Here is a 19,732-nt window from a genome sequence, read left to right as displayed (position 1 = left end):
ACCAAATTGATTTCTGTGATTCTAGACAACTGGAAGACATAAGGCAGACTCTCCCCATGTTTGTGTCACAGATATTTAACTTGGATAAATCTTTGTAACAGCAGTGGGGGGCTTCCTTGCAAGCTGAGGGAGCTCTGAGGACTTAATACTATTTAACAATGTCAACTTTCTCTGTCAAGTCAAATCTAAATGGGTGAAAAATTAGTAAGACAAACCATAAAATGTCATTTTTATGGAGTGGGGAAAATTTACTTCAAAATAGTGTTTCATTGTATAGTGCAATCTGTCACAGATTAGCTAATATTCCGTGGGAGCTAATTTCTTACAGAACAGTGTGAATTTCATTCTTCAAGGAGCACTTCCTTTGAACATCTCCGCTCTTCTTTCAGCTCTATGTTGCCTCAAGTCCCTCAGTAACGGCTGAAGCTATTTTCTCTTTGCAGGGGAGATTTCGGTTACAAGTCTCTGAAGTTTGCCTCTGCAGAGCTAAGCAGTCTTCCTCTCCCATTTGGCCCTTGGCCTGGCTAACAGCTCTTGGCTGCTGGGGTCAACTGAACCCACCTACTGAACTGGCTGAATCCTGTCCATCGGTCTGAGTAGTGCCCAGTAGTTCAGTGTCAGTTCAAATAGAGAACATTCACAACCTCAAACACCTAGCTAGTTAATGGAAACTCAGGTTTCCCAGAATTAGTTCTGGGAAGGGATTCCAATAGGAAAATCACCGAGGCCAGGACAGCGGTTCTGAGTTTACCAGAGGGTGCCAACAAGAGGGATCAGAACCAAAGCAACTCTGAAGAAAATCTTGTTGGCTTTTGTATGCTCAGATTCTGTTCTTGAGCTCTTCCCTCTGGGACGGGCTTTTCGTAAAATGGAGCGACCTCAATCTGCATGTGGTGAATGCTTGCCGGAGTCCAGTGTGACACTGCGCAGCGTGGGAAGTGGCTGCCATGAGGGCACGCTGGGGCAAGGTGTCTGATGGAGGAAGGTAGAGACCCGATCTCTTCGATATCCGTCAGCTTATTGTGTTTGGAGTTGAACTTCTGATTCATCGGTTGGGAAATGGCTCTTGCTGAAAGGCCAGGTCATATTCGGACTGTTCTGGATATACCAATGGCAGCTGCTGGAATCCACGTGTTTTCCAGTGAATGGGATTTTGAGCTCGAGTTGTATGTGGTGCACAGCGTGTTTGTGTTTAGAGCAGTGCACCCCCTTCCTCATTCACATGCAAGTCTTCTCTAGCCTGAGCTCTTATCAGTTTCTCTGGGTAAATAGTGCTTTCCAAATTCTGTACCCTTTTTGTTCACTCAAACAATGGCCTTTGTAACCAAGAACAAAGTTAGGAACAGGTGACAGATTATTTTTAATGCTGTCAAGACAAGTGGCTGTTTAATTTTTGACATTTTCTCTCTGGAAGCCTGCCTTTATTCTTTGCAGGTTGGATGACTCAGAGTTCTCTATCAGAAATCCTCACGCCACGGCCAGACTAAGTCCAAACCTTTTTCAGAAATGGTTCAATTGTCACTTGGGAACACTGTGTGGAATAGAGTAGCATTGCTTGGTTGTGAGTTACGTTTTGTGGCCCAGTGATTGGGCTGTCCTGACCCTTTCCCTCATTTCCTTCCCTCATTCAATCCATCACCAGGCCCTATTGATCCTGTCTCACAAACAGCCCTTGAATCCTTCTACTTTTCTCTGTTCCCATGAGTGTGACCTTAGTCTTGGCCACCATCATCATCTGGGTGACTCTGCATTGATTGTCCAAGGTTATTTTTAGCTTATTTCCCATGGTGCAACCAAACTGATTTTTATTAAATGTGCTATGCTATCCCACTGTTTCCTTATTTAAAATTCATCTCTGGCTTTCCATGGTCTTTAGGATCAAATAAAACTTTACCCTGGGTCTCTGACTTGAGTGTAGATGCTGCTTTACATTCTTCTGGCCTTCTCAAGTCAATTACGCATCACTGTTTTTCAGGGTCCCCACTGGGCTCCTTCAGAAGTCAATATAATTTAACCAAATGGCCTCCTTGTCTCTTGGAGGTTACATCCAGAGAGGAGAGATTACTCCTGGGAAGGGCAGGCAGAGCTCTAGGGAAGCTGTAGTTGGACTAGTGAGGAAGAATGCGGACACCTGTGCTGTCAGGTGGTTCAAATGGATCTTCCCATGTCACGATTAGGCTGTTGGGTGCAGGGCCCAGTAACTTCCCACCTTGCCTTGTCTTTAGGGAAGGTCATCGATTCTGAGCAACCCTGCACCGGCAGTGTAGAATTCAGAGTCAGAGTTCTGGGTGCATATCTAAGCTCCACCACTTACCCTTTGGGCTTTTCCACTTAACCTTTCTGCATCGTGGTCTCCTCTTCTAGTGAAAGCAAATGGCACCTGCTCATCTTAGTTAGCTGTGGATGCATAGTAAGCCCAGTCCAAAACGTAGTGGCCTCTGAACCATTTATTTATTTGGGCTGGATTCACCCGGGCAGTTCTGGTCATGGCTGGGCTGCTCCACCTGTGGTCAGCTGACAAGCTGTTAGGTGGCTCTGCTTCTAGTGGTTGGCTGACGGCTCTCCTTCGTGTGGTCTCTCATCCTCCAGCTGGTTACCCCAAGCTTAGTCTCATGGCAGAGGCAAGGGCCCCAGGGAGAGAAAGAACAGTATGCAAGGCCTCTTGAAATCTGGGCTGGAGCTGGTCTGTCCTTACTTCTAATAAGAAAAGCAAATCATGAGGCCAGTCCACATTCAAGGGGTGTGAAATGCGTCTCACCTCTTCATGGACATAGGGAAGCCACTGAGTAGGACCGTCAGTGCACTTAATCCATCATACTACTTTATAGGTTGTTGTAGGGCTTAGGTGAGAAAATATACAGAACATGCTTAGAACTGAGGCTAGTCATTGTAAACACTCAAGAAGTTTTACCCACTTTTATCAGGATAATTGTTTTTATCTGTATCTTTGAGAAAAAGGATAGAAATTAGAACAGTTTATAGAAAACGACTTCAAAGATCTGTGAGAGTTTTATAGTTTGTTTAGCTAGAATAATTTTTTTCTGTGGTACTGGAAGACTGGCTAAATCAGCACCTGAGCTTCTCATTATGCTTCTGGATGCAGATTTATTGTAAGGACTGAATAAATTAATGTATGCAAAGTGATTAACTCAGCATCTGGAATGCAATAACCACTAACTAATGGTAGCTATGATTATTATCTTACCGGACAGGGTCAATGATTTGGAAAAAAAAAATCTGCTTTTCTTCCAAACCCCACTTTATTGCTAAAATAAATGAAGATTGGCTTAAAATGATTGCTGAGAACTCAGATCTAACAGGTGGTCAATGTAGGAAGCAGAAGTAGAACAGAACTTTATGACGGAGATTTCTCACTCACATACACATAGAACGAGCCCCTATACCTTCATTATGCAGCTTCCCTAGATCAATCTGTGGCCAGTCTTCAGTTCCTTTCTTTTGGTAATTTTTAAAAGCAAATCCCAGATACTTCAGGATGTATCACTGATAGACATTTTGTTTCATTTTAAGAAGATGTAACCACCGTATTATTGTCATAGCTCTATCCAAACTAACCCAATTCTTAAATATCATCTAATGCCCAGTTCATAACAAAATTTCTCCCATTGTCTATCGGGTTCAAACTAGATCCACATATTATGTAAGAAACCTAAGTTTGTTTCACAGGAGGAGAATTTTGTGCAGTGTTTGGGGCATCCACAGTTGGGTACTGTTATTCCAAGTCCGGCCTGCCAAGGACACGCAACCCGCCTGATGCACTCAGAGAAGGTGGATGAATGTGGTTTCCTGAACCTTTTTTGCATCTTCCAGGAAATGCTTATGCTATCGTTTGGTGTATTTAAAGCCACATTGATTTAGAACTGTTCAGAAGGTACTCCTGAGAGCATGGGATGGACCAAGATTGCCCAAGGGTTCATTAACCTCAGGCTCGTTTGAAAGAATTGAAACCCACATTGTTACCCTGACTTCTGAAATTTTGGTAAGAAAAGAAGCAAGGAAGCTGCTCAAGCTGAGGAAGGCCCCCCGCAGTGTGCATAGATCCTGCAGATGACAAGTGGCCCCAAGCTAGGGAGAACTTAATGTCAGGCTGTCACAGAAAACCAGACTCACTTCTTGACACCTTTGAATTGTATCTGTTTAAGGGTGTTGGCTCTGGTAGTCAGAGCTGGGGAAAGGAAGAGAGGATTCCAAAAACCCTTAGTGAGTGTGTGTCTGAAGTAGAAAATCTTAACACAAACACTCTAGGTCTCTATGTGTGGTGTGATTAATGGGGAAAGATCTTAATCTTTTGGACAAAATAGATTTATGTATTTATACATTCATTCGATACCTACGCTAGAAACCAGAGAGCCATGTTGATTCCAATCTCTTTTTTCCTACATGTAATAAATCACCAAATTTGGCTAGTTTTACCTCCTCAAAGTTTCCTGAACTTGTCTCTCTCTCTTTATCTATACATCCATTGACCTACTTCTCTTATCAGCTCTTGCCTAATCTATTGTAGTCTAATCCTAAATAAGTGAATTTTCCATACTGTGGTCAGAGCAAGCCATTTAAACCACAATGTGGACTATGTTATAGCTCTCCTTCAACGTTTTTAACGGCTCTTTATTTCTTTTGTGGATTTTACCTACCAGAATGCTGGATTGGATTATAGGTGTGCAGAAATACTGATCCCTTTAGCTCAAAATGTGGCCCAGTTGGGAGCAGCCTCACTTATTTCCTCCCATATCCACTCAGGTATGATTTACTATGTGTGCCACGATGGGAGATGGCTTATGGAATGAAATCCAAGCTACTCAGACCTCTCTCCTCTCACCGGCTCCACCTCGTGTGACTCCCGGCCCTGTGGGATAGCAATATGGAGCTGTCTTCAGCCTTCTAAAACAAAATTTTTTTTAATGAGAGAGAGACAGAGTGCAAGCAGGGGAGGGGCAGAGAGAGAAGGAGACACAGAATCCAAAGCAGGCCCCAGGCTCTGAGCCATCAGCACAGAGCCCGAAGAGGGGCTCGATACGACTGTGAGATCATGACCCGAGCCAAAGTCAGATGCTCGACCGACAGCCACCCAGGTGCCTCCTGTCTTCAGCCTTCTAGATATTATTAATGCTCATGAAGGTCTCTGTATCTGGAACATGTTTTTGACCCCTTTTATGTCTTGTAATTCTTATGTATCCTCCAAGACTCAATTCAAGAATCATTTGTTTCAGGAAGTGTTCCTAACCTTTAAGGTTAGGCCAAGGGTCCCTCTTCTGTGTCTTCCCTATTCCTAACCCGTGGGGTATTCTTCTACCAGATCAACTCACCATATTACAAAGACATAGTTTGATCTTGTATCTTTCCCTCTTCCCGATCTTACGGTTCCTTGAGAACAAGGTTAATCATCTAGAAATTCCTACTGTCTGGTACAGTGCCTAGCACATAGTAGGTGCTCAGTAGATGAGAAAGACAAGAGGGACTGTGTGGAGGACAGCTGTGATACTCCTCTGCTAGCAATTTAGCTATCAACCCAGTGCTTTCATGCCCTTTGCTAATGGGGTCTGATTTGAACTGTCCACCAGCACTCAAGAGGTCCAAAATATCAGCAGACTGAAGTCAGTATCATTGAAAACATATGGCTGAACACTTTTCTCTTAGCAGTCATATTGTGTTTAACAGTAGCAGATGAGAAACATGGCATTCCAAGCAGGGAGACAGAGAAGTGAGAATTGCTGCATTAGAAATGGAACCTTCCGACACCAACATGCCTGTGGTTTGTATTGCCACCTCTGCAGCCCTGAGAATTTCGTGTTATTTTAGTTGTTAGAGTTTGTAGGCTACTGCCTGGTAGAAAATAACCATTTCCAAGATTATATATATGTAAAGAGACTGGTACAAAATCAAGATTAGAGAGTGATGCCATCATTTGTAAGGAGCAAAAGTTTGTAAAAATCTCACATCTTGACCTTGAAAACACACACACACACACACACACACACACACACACACACACACGTAAGTTTGGAGGACATGCTCCCTTTAGAGCTCAGATTTGTTGGAGCCCAACAGGGGCAGAAATGTTCACCCACGACTCTGTGTTTAGAGGTTGCCAAGATAGAGATGCCCTCCTTTGGCAACCATGGTAGGTCACAATGGTCTCTTTGCTTCACTGGTCATCACCGCAGTGGTTTTGATAATGGGCCCTGTCGGTAGGGAAGAGTTAGCTTTGACTTGATGTGTGTTGCATTCTATGGGAAGGTGAATCAGAGAGCTTGTCTGTACACCATCTGCTACGTACAACAGAGCCTTACGGTGTTAGCGAGGGAAGACGTGATCATCACAGCCTAACTCATTTGTCTGATTTCTGGGGCTTCAGGGGTTTGCTAATGTTCAAAGTAGCTAGATTTTCTTCAACATTGACAAATTTCCGTATCCAAGAACTGAAACGCTACAATACGCTGAAAAAACCCACGAATCTGAGCAAGTGGCAGTGGCCCTATGAAAAAAATATTAGGGGTATGAGAGAAAACACGACCCCAAATCTTATTCTAACCCCCACGACCAAAGTTCCGCCTTCTCCATGACTGTATGCCTGATAAAGACTACTCAGTAACCGTGACTGACATCTTTCAACATGGAACAGTTTTAATGATATGTGTAGGCATAGCTGTATGAAGTTATCATTCATCATAAAGGGCTAGAGTATAGCTAGCTAGCTAGAGTACAGTGTATATAATATATATAATAACATATATTGTCTATACCTACACATAGCATATGCACTTAATTTTTATATATGTATATATGATTTCAAGAAAAGTGAAAAAAATACCTTAAAAAGATCCAAAACAGAAGAGGAACTCATCAAAACATACGTCATGAATGAGGAAGACATGCTAATGGGCCATAAGCCAATGGGTTATTCAATAATTTACCAAACATTTTCTGAAAGTCTAACTGTGTTCCAGGCTTTGTTACAGACACTGGGGGTTGTCATTGAGGTTCAGGGCAGACATGGAGTTTACATTCCAGTAGGGGAGACAAACAATAAACAAGTAATCATATCACAAGATGATCTAAATGCTATGAAGAAATAGGAAATCAGCTGCTGGACTAGATGATGGGTATGGTAGTTTTAGGCAGGATTGTCAGGAGAAGCCTCTGTGAGACTTCTGAAATAAGGTCTGAGATGTTCAGTTCTCTAGTTCTATTCCCCTGTTATTTTAAAAAAAAAGTATTTATTTAGAACATGGGAGAGGGGCAGAGAAAGAGGGAGAGATAGAGCCTGAGCCATCAGCACAGAACCTGATGTGGGGCTCAGTTCCATGAACTGTGGGATCATGACCTGAATTGAGATCAAGGGTTGGGTGCTTAACCCACTGAGCCATCCAGGTGCCCCTATTCCCCTGTTATTATAAAGTACCCTCACCAATGTGATGGGAAGGTGGGGAGGAGGGAGAACATTTTGTAGTCTCAGTCTTCTGGTGAGCCTATGACTTTGACCTTCAGAGGGGCTCCTTAGATTTCATTCAACTTAGGTGGGACAGGATGACCAGAGGGGGCTAAATTTGGCTACTTCCCTTCCCCAAGGTGGGATGGGCTCTGATAAAACCCCCAGCAGGCTAGGCTCTGGTGAAATGATTTCTACTTAGAGTAGGCCTCATTAAGGAGAAGAATAGAGTGCTCTGATATCTTTCAAAATGGCTCCTGTTTCCCCTCCCACTGTAGGACGTATGAGGAGATTTTTCTCTGATCTTTAATATAAGAATCTGGTAGAACTCCTCCAGGGAAAATTTCCCAAACTGTGAGGGTCCTCCATGACTGGATCCCTCTCAGAGTTGTCCACACAAGTATCCAGTAATTCCTCAATTACTGTTCCAATTTCCTACCCTAGCAACTGGACTGGTTCTCACAGAAGTTTCTGCCCCAGTAAGTTGTTGTTCTCTGTATCCTCCTTTCTGTCTCTCCAGTTTTAGGGGTGGTGGTTTTTCCTGTGACCCCAATTCCTTAAGTGATCTAAGTAGAGTCATTGATTTCCAGTTTTTAAAGACTTTTTCTTGTGAGGATGGAAGGGAACAATAACTTTAGCAGGCCTCTTTGAGATATCTGAGCTGAGTTGAATGAAGAGAAAGAGCTGCCATATGAGGGGTTGGGGGGAAGACTTTGCCAGGCAAAGTGCTACAGGGAGTAGCATGTTCAAAGGCAGCCTGATGTGGAGGCCAGAGTGGTTGAGGCAGAAGGTGAGAGGACATGGGTTCAAGACAGGCAGGGTCTAGATTGTGGACGGGCTGGAATGCCATGATGGTGGGCAGTGGGGGGCAGGGCAGGAGGGGTGGGCTGTTGGGGGAAGACAGGAAGGTTTTACGTCTTAAATGGAAATAACTTATTTACCTTGGAGATAAAAGACAAAATTAAAAGATACATTCATGATAACTTTCCACATGCTATAGAGATAGAGAATTTACAATAGAAATTCCCCACATGTCATTGTGTTTTCATATGTGTCTCTTAGGATACTGCCATGTGATCGAGCAAGCACGCTAGAAGGGGACTCTTATTTGCTGATGGGTATTGCTCATTCCCTAAAGCAGCTTGTGCAAAGCCTGGGTAAAATCTAATTTGTGAGGGAATGAAGCATATTCCCTGGCTAGGCCTTATCTGCAAGAGCGGCTGGGACCCAGGGCTGGGTGGGTGGAATGTGTCTCGTCCTGACTCTTCCCACAGATGGCACATTGTGGCCATAGGTAGTTGGTTATGAACCCACATTATGGCTTCATTCAAACAACCACATTGTTGCCCTCAGAAGAAACTGCCCTGTTGTGTGGGTGAGGGGGACAGAGGGAGATGGAGCTGTGGGCTAAACAGGGAGCCCACCCACAGTCTGCACCTGCCTTTGGTCTCTAGAAGTCAGATCTTGGAGACCACAGAAATCATTGTTACAGTAATTTGGTTGTCCTGCAGGGAGAGGGTGTTTTCCTAACCTTGACGAGGTACTCCTAGGAAAGTTGAACACATTAAAAAATCTGGGTTTGTACAAAGAAGGAGACAAGCAATTGCCAGGTAAATTGGATTTGCACAAAGATCAAGTGCAGATTTTCAGATGAGAGAACTGTTTTACCTCAGAGAGTAGTTTTCTTTTCCTTTCTGAGTTATTTGAATATGGTCCTGGTGATGCATTTTACTTCTCTGTTTGTATCCCGCAGACTGATTTAGCTTTAATCATTCTGAGTGACAAGTCTTCCATCATCTACCTATAGAAATCATTCTGCAGACTAATTTTAGTTCTTGCAGTCACGTATTTGTCTAAGTATTATTCCTTTTCTCATTTTAATTCCATTATTTCTTTATTCTGTCGTGTTCCTTTGTTATGTTAAACCTTCCTGTAATATTTTAGGAAATTATGTTCACTCTTAAGCATGTCCTGGTGCTATAGATTCTTTTGCTCTGAGCTTTCCTCCTGACCCACCATCCCAATCTACGGTTTTGTGAATGTAGGCTTTGCTCTCTCTGTTCTTTCCAGTAGAACCACGTGGAGCTGGGGGATGGGGGTGGGTGGGAAGTGGGCCACAGAGAATGCCTGGCTGCCACCTGACAGACAGTCAGCTTTCCATGATCATGACTAGACTCTGAAGGCTCCAGGGAAGAATTCTTCCTTGCTTCTTTCAGCTTCTGGTGGCTCCTTGCATTTATTGGCTTCTGGCTGCACCACTCCATTCTCTGCCTCCATATTTATACAGCTTCTCCTCTGTATTTGTGTCTTTTGTTTCTTATAAGGACACTAAACATTGGATTTTGGGTCCATTTGAGTAATCCAGGATGATCTCATTCTGAGATCCTAACTTAATTATATCTACAAAGACCTTTTTTTCCAAATAAGGTCACCTTCACAATTTCTGGGGGTTATACATGGACATAACATTTGGAGAGCTGTCGTTGTCGAGACATGACAGCAGTCTCGTCTCTTCCAACTTGCTGTCTGGGCCTGAAATCGCCACTATTTGGAAACACAACTGAAATTTGAGCACTAGACCTCTAGCAGGCCCCTACTGAAGAGTAAAATAAAATAAAAGTAAAGTATCTCTGAGAAAGGTCATTTGAACATTTAGTGCCCATTAATACAGTATAGGGAGCAGGATCCTGGGAGGAAGGGTACAGATAAGGCCAATATTAGTAAAGCAGTAAGAGGCAAAGATGGGCTGGAACATGGGGTGTTATGGAGCAAAGACTGGATTATGTTCAGTTGAAGACGTTGTGCCCCTGGAGACTGAACCCATGAAAGAACACCCCCATAGGAAGGCAAAGGCAGAGTTTGACCATTCCTAATTTTGCATCATATTTATGCTGGATTCGCCTGCCTGCACTGACCATCTGACCAGGGAAACTGACCACCTTCCTGCTCCCATCTATTGGTTCCTGAATCTTCCCAGAGCAAGTGTGAAGCCTGCAGTGGAGTTGAATTGAGTTTTAAAGCATGAACAAGACGTTAATAGCCATTTATCCCATCATGAAACATAGGTCCCTGAGTTGAGGGTCCTATGCCTAATGAATGGAAGAGTCTAGAGACTCCTAACCACATCCAGTTATCTCTAATGATCTCAGTGAATTTTAGGAATAGGTTTCATGTATACACATCATTCTATCATAATTAGACTTTCTTTAGACAAACACCTGACATCACAGAATCCCACACTGCTTGCTCCTCGGGGGGCATGGCTTTGACCTCTCTATATATTTTGACTACAGCTTACAAGCCTATTTTGTAATGGATACAGGAATGAAAGAACAAGTAAATAATTTAAACTAACCTTCCCTTACAGGATTTTATGTTTTCTCCCACTGTAAGAAACCAGGTTAGCAAACACAGCCCTGAGGAATGGAAGTCTCATTTAAGCCTCTTCTTACTGATTAGTGGGAACCTTAGGTCTACTAAGAGAATTGTCCATGAAGTTTGATCCATGAGACTATGTAGAGCATAGTGTGCAAGTTGTGTTCTGGAGCCTGAGAGACCAAGTTCACATTCTGGTTATTCCATTTAATTCACTGGGGGACCTGGGGGCTAATAACTTCTCTAGGACTCAGTTTTCTCATCTGTAAAAGGGCAGGGGAATAATAGTTCCTATCTCTTCAGACTGTCAAGAGAATTAAACACAGCAAACTTAGAGAGTTTGAGTTTCCAGGAAGTGTTCATTGTTATGACTTCTCTGAGAATCAATGCTTTTCACAGAGTTGGTCAAGATCAGATTGGTTGGAAAGAAGGATTTATGTCAATGCACAGCCCTCTGGGCTGCGGTAGGGATAAGGAGATAACAGTTCTTTATTAAGGATCCAGTTTTGCCAATCTGGCTCTCTGCCTGAATAATTACTCCCTGCACCCCTCCAGGCTCTGAACCTGTCTTGCCTATGATTTGTTCTCCATGGAGATCAGCTTCATGTGCACACATATTACAGTGAAATTCATCATTAGAAAGATTTCCTTCAGGCTCCCCAAGCACATTGTGTGGCAAGTCGGTAATTATGTGCATTGTTTAGAGTGTGAGGTATTATAAAAGTAGAAGTGTCATAAACTTTTTAGAAGTGAGGGTTAGTGTGGAGCTTACCCATGACTGTAATGGTATCCAAATGCAAATTGAACATCTTTCTTTTTGATCCCAAACGATGGCAAGAAGCTAACATGGATCTTTGATCCCATGATGGTGTCTAGAGAAATTATGAGGACTCCAGGATGGGATAATAGATTCTCATCAAGACTTCTAGCTTTAGGAAATTGTTTAATCTCTATTCTCAGTGGCTGCAGCTTTGAGGCAGCTGTGACTGAAAGGTCCCAAGTGCTATTGAAAACAGCTCATCAGTTCAGAACAAAGCTGATTATGTAAATTGTGCATTAAGATGCAGCTCCAATTTAATTTTACTCTGTAAATAAATATCCCATTAACATCCATCTGTTAAAAGTCAGGTAAGACATACTCTAAGACTATATGGCTAGAGTCCCAGTGAATGCTCCATAAATATGGGCAGGGGGAGAGGGGGGAGGGATTAGGACATACAAATTCACTATGTAGAACTTTCATTTTTTTCTTTAAATTGCAAGCCAGCTATAAAATCAATTTAGAGCAAGAAGAGACTCTGATTGGTCAAGAAAGACACTGCATCTATTTCTGGTCCTGCTCTTTGAGGGCACACGAAAGCTTTCTCTGATTGCTGTCACAGAGATCAATAATAATTATGGCTCACCAATTCCCTCCCAAAATAAAAACATTTCAGCTGATGAGAAGCGAACACTAAATTAGCACCGTCTTTTTTTTTTTTTTTTGCTGCAGGGCAATTTACCCAGCCAGAAATGCCACTTGTGAGAGTTGTCTTTGCTGAATGGGCGCAGCTGGCCTCTTAGACTCGGGAGTGGTGGAAAATCCCGCTCAGCCTCTGGAGGGAACCGGAACCGGAACCGGAACCGGAACTGGCCGTGGGGTTGCAGGGAGCGAGATAGGCTGCCTTCAGAGGGCTGCCTTCTTAAATTAGTTCAGGCCGATAACTACTCATGGCCCCCGAGCTCTAGGAAGAGCTTTTGATACTTCTACGGTATCCTGTTAATATCAGGTGCTCCCAGTGGCATGTTTGGTTATTATTTACCACGATTTTGGTGGAGATGGATTGCCAATCAGCCGCCCTGAGGTAAGAACCTGTTGTATTTTTGGGGGTGCTGCTTGGTGGTGGTGATGGTGTGGGAGGAGACAAGGGGTGAGATAAGCAAGAGGTTGGGGACAGTCCAGGAATAACCCATCATGGGTTACACGCTTTAATCTCCAACGTATTGTTTTCTAAACGGTTGGTTACTTTTCCTATAAAAATGGCCATCATCTGCAGCTAAGGGCATCTCTGGAAGGGTGTGAAGCAGAGGCCCTTCAACCAAGGCTACTAGGCCCAAGGCCACCAGCATATGTAGTGCTTTGTACATACTGCAGAAAGAACCTCTGAGCCGGAAAGTTTCAAAAAGGTGCCCCTTCTTCCTAGCCCATGAAGCTGAGTCAAGGCCCAGATTCAGGAGAAGAAAGTGTATCTCCCCTATCCCTATCTCTCTAAAATATGCCCCTTTCCCCCCAAGGGTGAGGCCGGTGCATCTGCCCGGCCTTTTGTACCACGGGGATGGGACCAAGGCTAGACCCTCCCCTTTTCTTCTTACTGTTTCTGAGGTGGGCGTGATCCTGGAGCTAGGCAGCCTTCTTACAACCCTGAGGCAACTGCACGTTACCTGCTTTGAAAGGTGAAGGGAAAGACAAGTGGACCCTGGGTGCTTAATGACATTGTTAAATTGCTTTGCTAGCACTGGACTAACTACTCCCGAACGTTCTTGTTATATGAGAAAGATAAATTCCTGTTTTAAACTACTGTTAATTAAATGTTCTGTTGTAGCCAAAATACCCATAATGGAGGAAGGGAATGGGGGAGCTAGCAGATAGGTGAATGGTTGAGAAGTCTGGATTTCTGATTCTTGGTCAACTCATATTCAGAGATATCACTCCCACATCCTTTATAAGGGGGCTTCTGATCCCCCTTCCTCAGTGTTTGTTGAAGACCGAATGGCTAGATCCACCCTTGTATTGTGCCCTTTTGCAGAATTCCATTCAGCTCTTCATCCTAGGATTTTTTTTTTCTGCACTATCACTATGAGTCTTGAATTAATTAATTAAGGATGCAGACTGAATGAGGCATTATGGTGACTGTCAGCCCTAGAAGTAAAATATCAGAAGTGGTTCCATGGGCAGGAGTGAGGTGAAAACCGGTCCGCACGCATGGAAACTATATAGCCAAGCTAAAAACTCCAGCATCAACTATTTCTGCAGGCCATGTTCCTTATGAGACCTGCGGTCTGCAGTGTCACCGAGGCAAGAGCATCGTGGCTTCTTCTCATCCACAGAAATAAGCAGGTGTGTGTGCGTGTGTGCGTGCGTGTGCGTGTGTGTATGCACAAGAATGATTATAGGCAAGATCATGACACAAGCAACATTTATTTCTCTATGCTCCCTTCCTGCTATATGTCTTGTCTCATCTTCACCCAGACTGGCTCCTGGTGTCTTCATCCTTGTTGGTATCAGTTAGAATAGACTAGATCATGCTGTGGTAATGAACAAACCCAATCTCAGTTGCGTGGACTAGTAACAGGTCTTTTCTTGCTTGTGCCACAAGAAATGATAGCGGGAGGGCTCTCTCCACATCATTGGCATTCTTACCCCTGGCCATCAGAAGTAGCCTTATCTGGCACATTCCCAATTGCTATAGCAGAGGGAAAAAAAGCTCTAGGGCAGCAATGTGTGATAGAAATATAACCCAAGCCACATATGTAAGTTCAGATTTTCAAGTAGCCACATTAAAAGGGCAAAATGAAGGTGACTAAGGTGAAGTTAATTTTCATAATGAATTTTATGTAACCAATGTTATAACTTTAACCTGTAATTCATACAAGATATATGAGTACATTTTTATATGTTTTTGTTTGTTTGTTTGTTTTTGGATACTGGCTTTGTAATCCAGTGTATTTTACACTTAAAGCACACTCAGTTTGGAGCAGCTACATTTCAAGAGCTCAGTGGCCACATGTTGTGATTGGCTGCCATCTTGGGCAGCCCAGCTCTGCCGTTTCCTATCAACAATTACATGCTTGATCTAGAAGTGACTAACACATCTCTTTTCTGCTTATGACTCATTGATAAAACTGGTCAAGTGGCTCTGTATAACCATGGGGAGCAGCAAGAGCAATCCTTCCTTGAGCCTTAACATGGGGAGGTGGGACTATTTGATAAAAGACAACTATGACCAGAAAGCTCTCCTTACTGCCCTTGACCAGAACAGCCCACCGGCTGGTGGCTTTCTGGGATGAAAGTCTTCTGGGCCAGCCTTCTGTTTTGACTTGACTCCATTCTTTGCTTGGCCAAAGAATTGGAGGCAGATATGCGAAATATTGCAGGATATGACCCAGAAGTTGTGCCATATTATTTTTAGAAATAGAAATTCTTGGGGCATCTGGGTGGCCCGGTCAGTTGAGTGTCTAACTTTGGCTCATATCATGGTCTCACAGTTTGTGAGTTCGAGCCCTGCGTCGGGCTCTGTGCTGACAGCTCAGAGCCTGGAGCCTGCTTTGGATTCTGTGTCTTGCTTGTTCTCTGTCTCTCCCTCTCTCTCAAAAATAACTAAACATTAAAAATGTTTTTAAAAAAGAAATAAGACATTCTTGGAAGTGTGAGGTAGTATACGAACAAATTAAGATAACTGGGAAAGCCAGAGGCTGAGGTTAAGGAAGCAAAGGAAGGTATTCATGGAGCAGAAGAAATTTTTTGTTCATTTTTTACATTTGCCAATATCTTTAGCTTCCTTTCTGGCTGCCTCGTTGCTGGAGTCCCTGAGCTTCCCTCATCTCCCAGGCCACCACAGCTAGGAGGCCAGGAGCAGAATGACTGTCTGTTACACTCTATAGAATATAACGGGATATTGGTTATTAATGTTTTTTATACTGGAGGCTCTTGGAGGTCCTGAGCACAACTTATTTTTCCTTGAATCTCTGGTACTGCCTGGTTTATAGCAGATATTCAGTAAATATCTGAATGAATGAATTTTATATGAACTTTCACAAAACCATTTCCTACACTGTTTATATTGTTAATGGCACTGTGACTGAGAGTCAGAACTGTCCCATATGACAGCTGTACAGCTGTTCTTGAAGAGCACTGAGTAGTCCTTGACATACCTCTTGGTAAGAACCCTTCAAGTAGTCAGTAGGACATGTACCTTGTGAAATAATCTATGATGTGTGGATTTATATTGTTTTAAAATAAGCATTTTATTATTATTTGGGTATGGTGAGGCCAATAGATCAGTTCACCACCATTGAAAAGATAGCTTATTACTCACAGTTCCCAAGAGGCGGGTGGCCCGCTATGCCATTAGGGCCACACAGGACAGCACCAATGACAGTCAGGAGACAGGGGTAGTGGAGGGAAAATGTAGGCAAGCTTCTTTAGTATGGTTTCTGTAGGAAATGCAAAGGAAGGCAGGGTAAAAAGGCTTAGGATTGAATGTTTTCAGTGAATTCTGAGCTATGAGTGCCATCCTTAGTTGTCTGGGGTGATTAGAACAGGGGATTGATTCAGTATTTGAGAATCTGATAGAGGAGGTGGTAGAGGTATGGGCTTTGGATTGGCTGGTTTGCATATATGAGGCACAGTTGCAGGCAAATCATTTCCAATCTCTGAGAATTGGCTAGCCATGGGAGGGACAGTCCCTCCAGGGTCAGCAAGTCCCCAGACATCAAAGCAACACAAACAGAGAAAATAAAAAGCCATTATTGGTACACACATAAATGGCTCTACTGAATTCAAAGGTGCCATGTCAAGTCTCTCAGCGCCTAATAGAAAGCTGCAGCTTATATGCTCGTTACTTGTAAGTGTTCAAAAGTGGTTTTTTTTTTTTTTTTTTTAATCACTTGTCTGGGGGTTTGAAGGCAAAAGTGTAAGTGCAGAAGTTAGAGACCTGAGTTGTACTTGCGGTCCTAAGTGGACTCTCTGGCATCCCAGGAGGACCCTTGGAGAAGACGTTTCTGAATTTTTAGATTAAAAACAATAGAGCTGTGTACACCCAAAAGGGATAAATGTTACAGGGTGGCTCCATTGGTTGAGCGTCTGACTTCGGCTCAGGTCATGGTCTTGTGGTTCATGAGTTTGAGTCCCACATCAGGCTTGCTGCTGTCAGCATGGAGCCTGCTTTGGATCTTCTGTGTCCCCCTCTTTCTGTGCCTCCCCAGCTCAAACTTTCTCTCTCAAAAATAAATAAACATTAACAAAATGTAGGTAAACAGAACTGTCCTAAATTTTCCAGGGATGAAAAAAGGATTAATTTATTTTCTCCCTTTTTCATTCTAACCCATAGAACAGACTCACAGTTGGGTGAGGGATTATAAGTGGAGGAGTTGAGTGGGATGGAGGAGGCAGGGATGATGATCCGCCAGAACTTTTCAGCATGGATCAGGCTGCCAGTGCTCCACATTTCAAGTGCCATATGATGGGTCCCTAGCACCTCAGAGAGCAATTGGAGGGCTAGCAAGGGAAGATTGGTGTTCTTGAAGCGTGTGGTGTTTGTGAGCACACTCAGCTCTGGGAGTTCCTCCAAAGTGTGTTAGATGCTTTGGTGACAGATACTTGGAGAGTCAAGTGGGACTGAGTGTCACCTGAAAAATGTCAGTGCACCATTTGATGTGCCTTGAGCTTCCCTATAATCCTTAAACCCATGGTCATTTGATAGAATGGGGCACTGAGTCTGATTAGAAGTTAAAAGTAGTCTCTATTTCAAAAGGCCTGAAAGTCTCAATATGTCCTGTAGAATTGGGGACCTTGAATACTAGGCAGCAAGGAGAACATCTTAAAATGATGGTGTCTGGGGCCAAGAATGATAGCCATTTATAGCCAACAGCCAGTTGCTAATATTGGCTTTGTGAATCACTGAGCACCCAGACAGATGCAAGTGTGCAGCTCTTGGCGGCCCAGTGCTTTACAGGGAACTCCTGCTGAGGCATTGTCATCTGCGTGATTATAGCGAAAATGCTAGCCAGTTCTTTGGGGCTGGAAAAAATATATTTAAAATCTTTATTTTTATTTAAAAATATGTTTTACGGTCAGGAAAAAGCTTGTATGTGCTTACTCAGATTTACCTGTCTAATAAAGAGATATTCATTGATAGCTGGAAAAATGGATTAATGATAATACTAACAATGAATGGATAATGTTAGTAACTGATTCTTATGATGTGTCAGGCATTGGTCCACGTTACTTATGCTGATTTGTTAATTCTTTATAACAACCCTATGAGATGGATAGTGTATTATATCCTTTTCCCAAATGAGAACAACAGAGATTAAGCAGTTTTCCTGTAGGTCATGCAGCTAGTAAATGCTGGAGCTGGGACTGGAACTCATGTGGTCTAGCCCCAAGTTCATGCTCACAACCCCAGCAGCATTTTAAGGTGGGGAGCACAGTTGCGAGGACAGCACTCTCTGCCTTAGCACGTTACTTACTTTTTCGACTATATTGATGTCTATTGAGCATTTCTATTGGGAGCTGTGCACATATCCAGTGCTGCCAGTCATACCTTCTAGAATCATGAGAGGGTCATTAACCTCATATAAGCTTCCACAGGGCTTTGGATCTTCATGTTACAGATCTAGAAATCGAGGTCTCATGGAGCGCCAAACATCTGAGCAATCGTAACTTTTAGTGGCCTGGAATCTGTAGTTTATCTTCTTACAATTTCAAAGCTCCCAGTTTTGTTCCTCTTTCCTGGCTCAAAGTCTTGGTTGCTGAATCAGTTAGGATGGGCTAGAGTACCTTTTATAAAAAAACATAATAGATTAAATAATGTAACTTTTATAACAAACGTTTTTCACACATGATGCATGCCCATAGGTCATGTTACCTGCCTATCCCAGGTTACCAAGCAGTCTCTACTCATCAAAGTCATTGAAAGACCCAGGATGACAGAGCAGCCACCATCTTAAATTCAGTAGTGGCTATGCCCTGGAACGTCTGCACCTGCAATTAGAGGTTCTGCCTGGAAGAAACACATAATTCATGGGCCCAAACTGGTCTCACGGCCTCACCCAACCGCAGGAGACCTCGAAGTACAGCCCTTACGTGTGCCCAAAGAGGGGAGAACAACCCATAGTTGGCAGACAGCGTTAATGACCTCCACATGGCTCAGGCAGAACAACTATGAGAAAGAGGATTTTGGAAAGCTCCCAAGGCACTAATCAGAATCTGCAGAGATCTTGGTAGCATAGCGAACTGGGATCAGTGCCAAGCGTCACTGAGTCTGACTTAAATGCATTAGATTAGAAAGCACTCAATTTAGCTGGTTGTTTTCCTGACTGCAGTGACTGCTCCATCCATTTTGCTCCACTTCCCTCTTTCTTTCATCCCCCATCCACCTGGCAGTTCCCAAGATTATAATAGTGATGCTATTAAATTGGCATGAGGCACGGCTTCAGGGCATCTTTTATTCGCCATGCTTTAAAAGGTTGAATGAAACTGTGATTACAAAGAGTAAAGAATAAGAATATATTTGTAAACATTTTATGTACCATCCACTGATTTTGTGTTTGCAAGAGGGAGGCTCTTTGGGGATTCATCCCCTACCTTTCATGCAATAGAGTTTTTGGTGTGTGTAAGATGCAGCTTTTTACCATGTTGGGACCTGTCATCAAATCTGACTCTGATTGACCCAGAGCAGAGGAGATATGAGACATGTCACTATTTCTCAGTTTGACAGATTACAGGGAAAAGGCTGAGCTGCAAACATGGTTGATCTTGGTGTGTTTTCCACCAGGAAACAGGAAGGGGAATGGATTTTGAAGTCCTACAGACGTAGGTTCAGATTTTAGCAGTACCACTTATTAGCCTGTGATCTTGGGCAGAGCCATTTCTTCATCCTTTGTAAACTTTCAAAACTTAGTGCCAACAAGTGCTTAAGAAGTTTGTGTCTTTAGACAGCCATAAAGTAAGGAAAGCACTAGGCTGCATGACCTGGTCTCCTATTCTGACATGTTAGGAACTGTAGTAGGATTATTATGGCAGTGAACCTCCCAGGCTCTTCTTGGGTGCCATGCATGGAGCCCAGAAGACACATGTTTACATGAACTTGTCACCCGCTCCCCTTCAAAGAACCATAGTTAAATATTTCAGTGTGTGTTCCACAC

Source organism: Hyaena hyaena, unplaced genomic scaffold, assembly GCF_003009895.1.
Source record: "Hyaena hyaena isolate Hyena2069 unplaced genomic scaffold, ASM300989v1 scaffold_483, whole genome shotgun sequence".
Lineage (NCBI taxonomy): Eukaryota > Metazoa > Chordata > Mammalia > Carnivora > Hyaenidae > Hyaena > Hyaena hyaena.
This window is presented reverse-complemented; position numbering follows the sequence as displayed.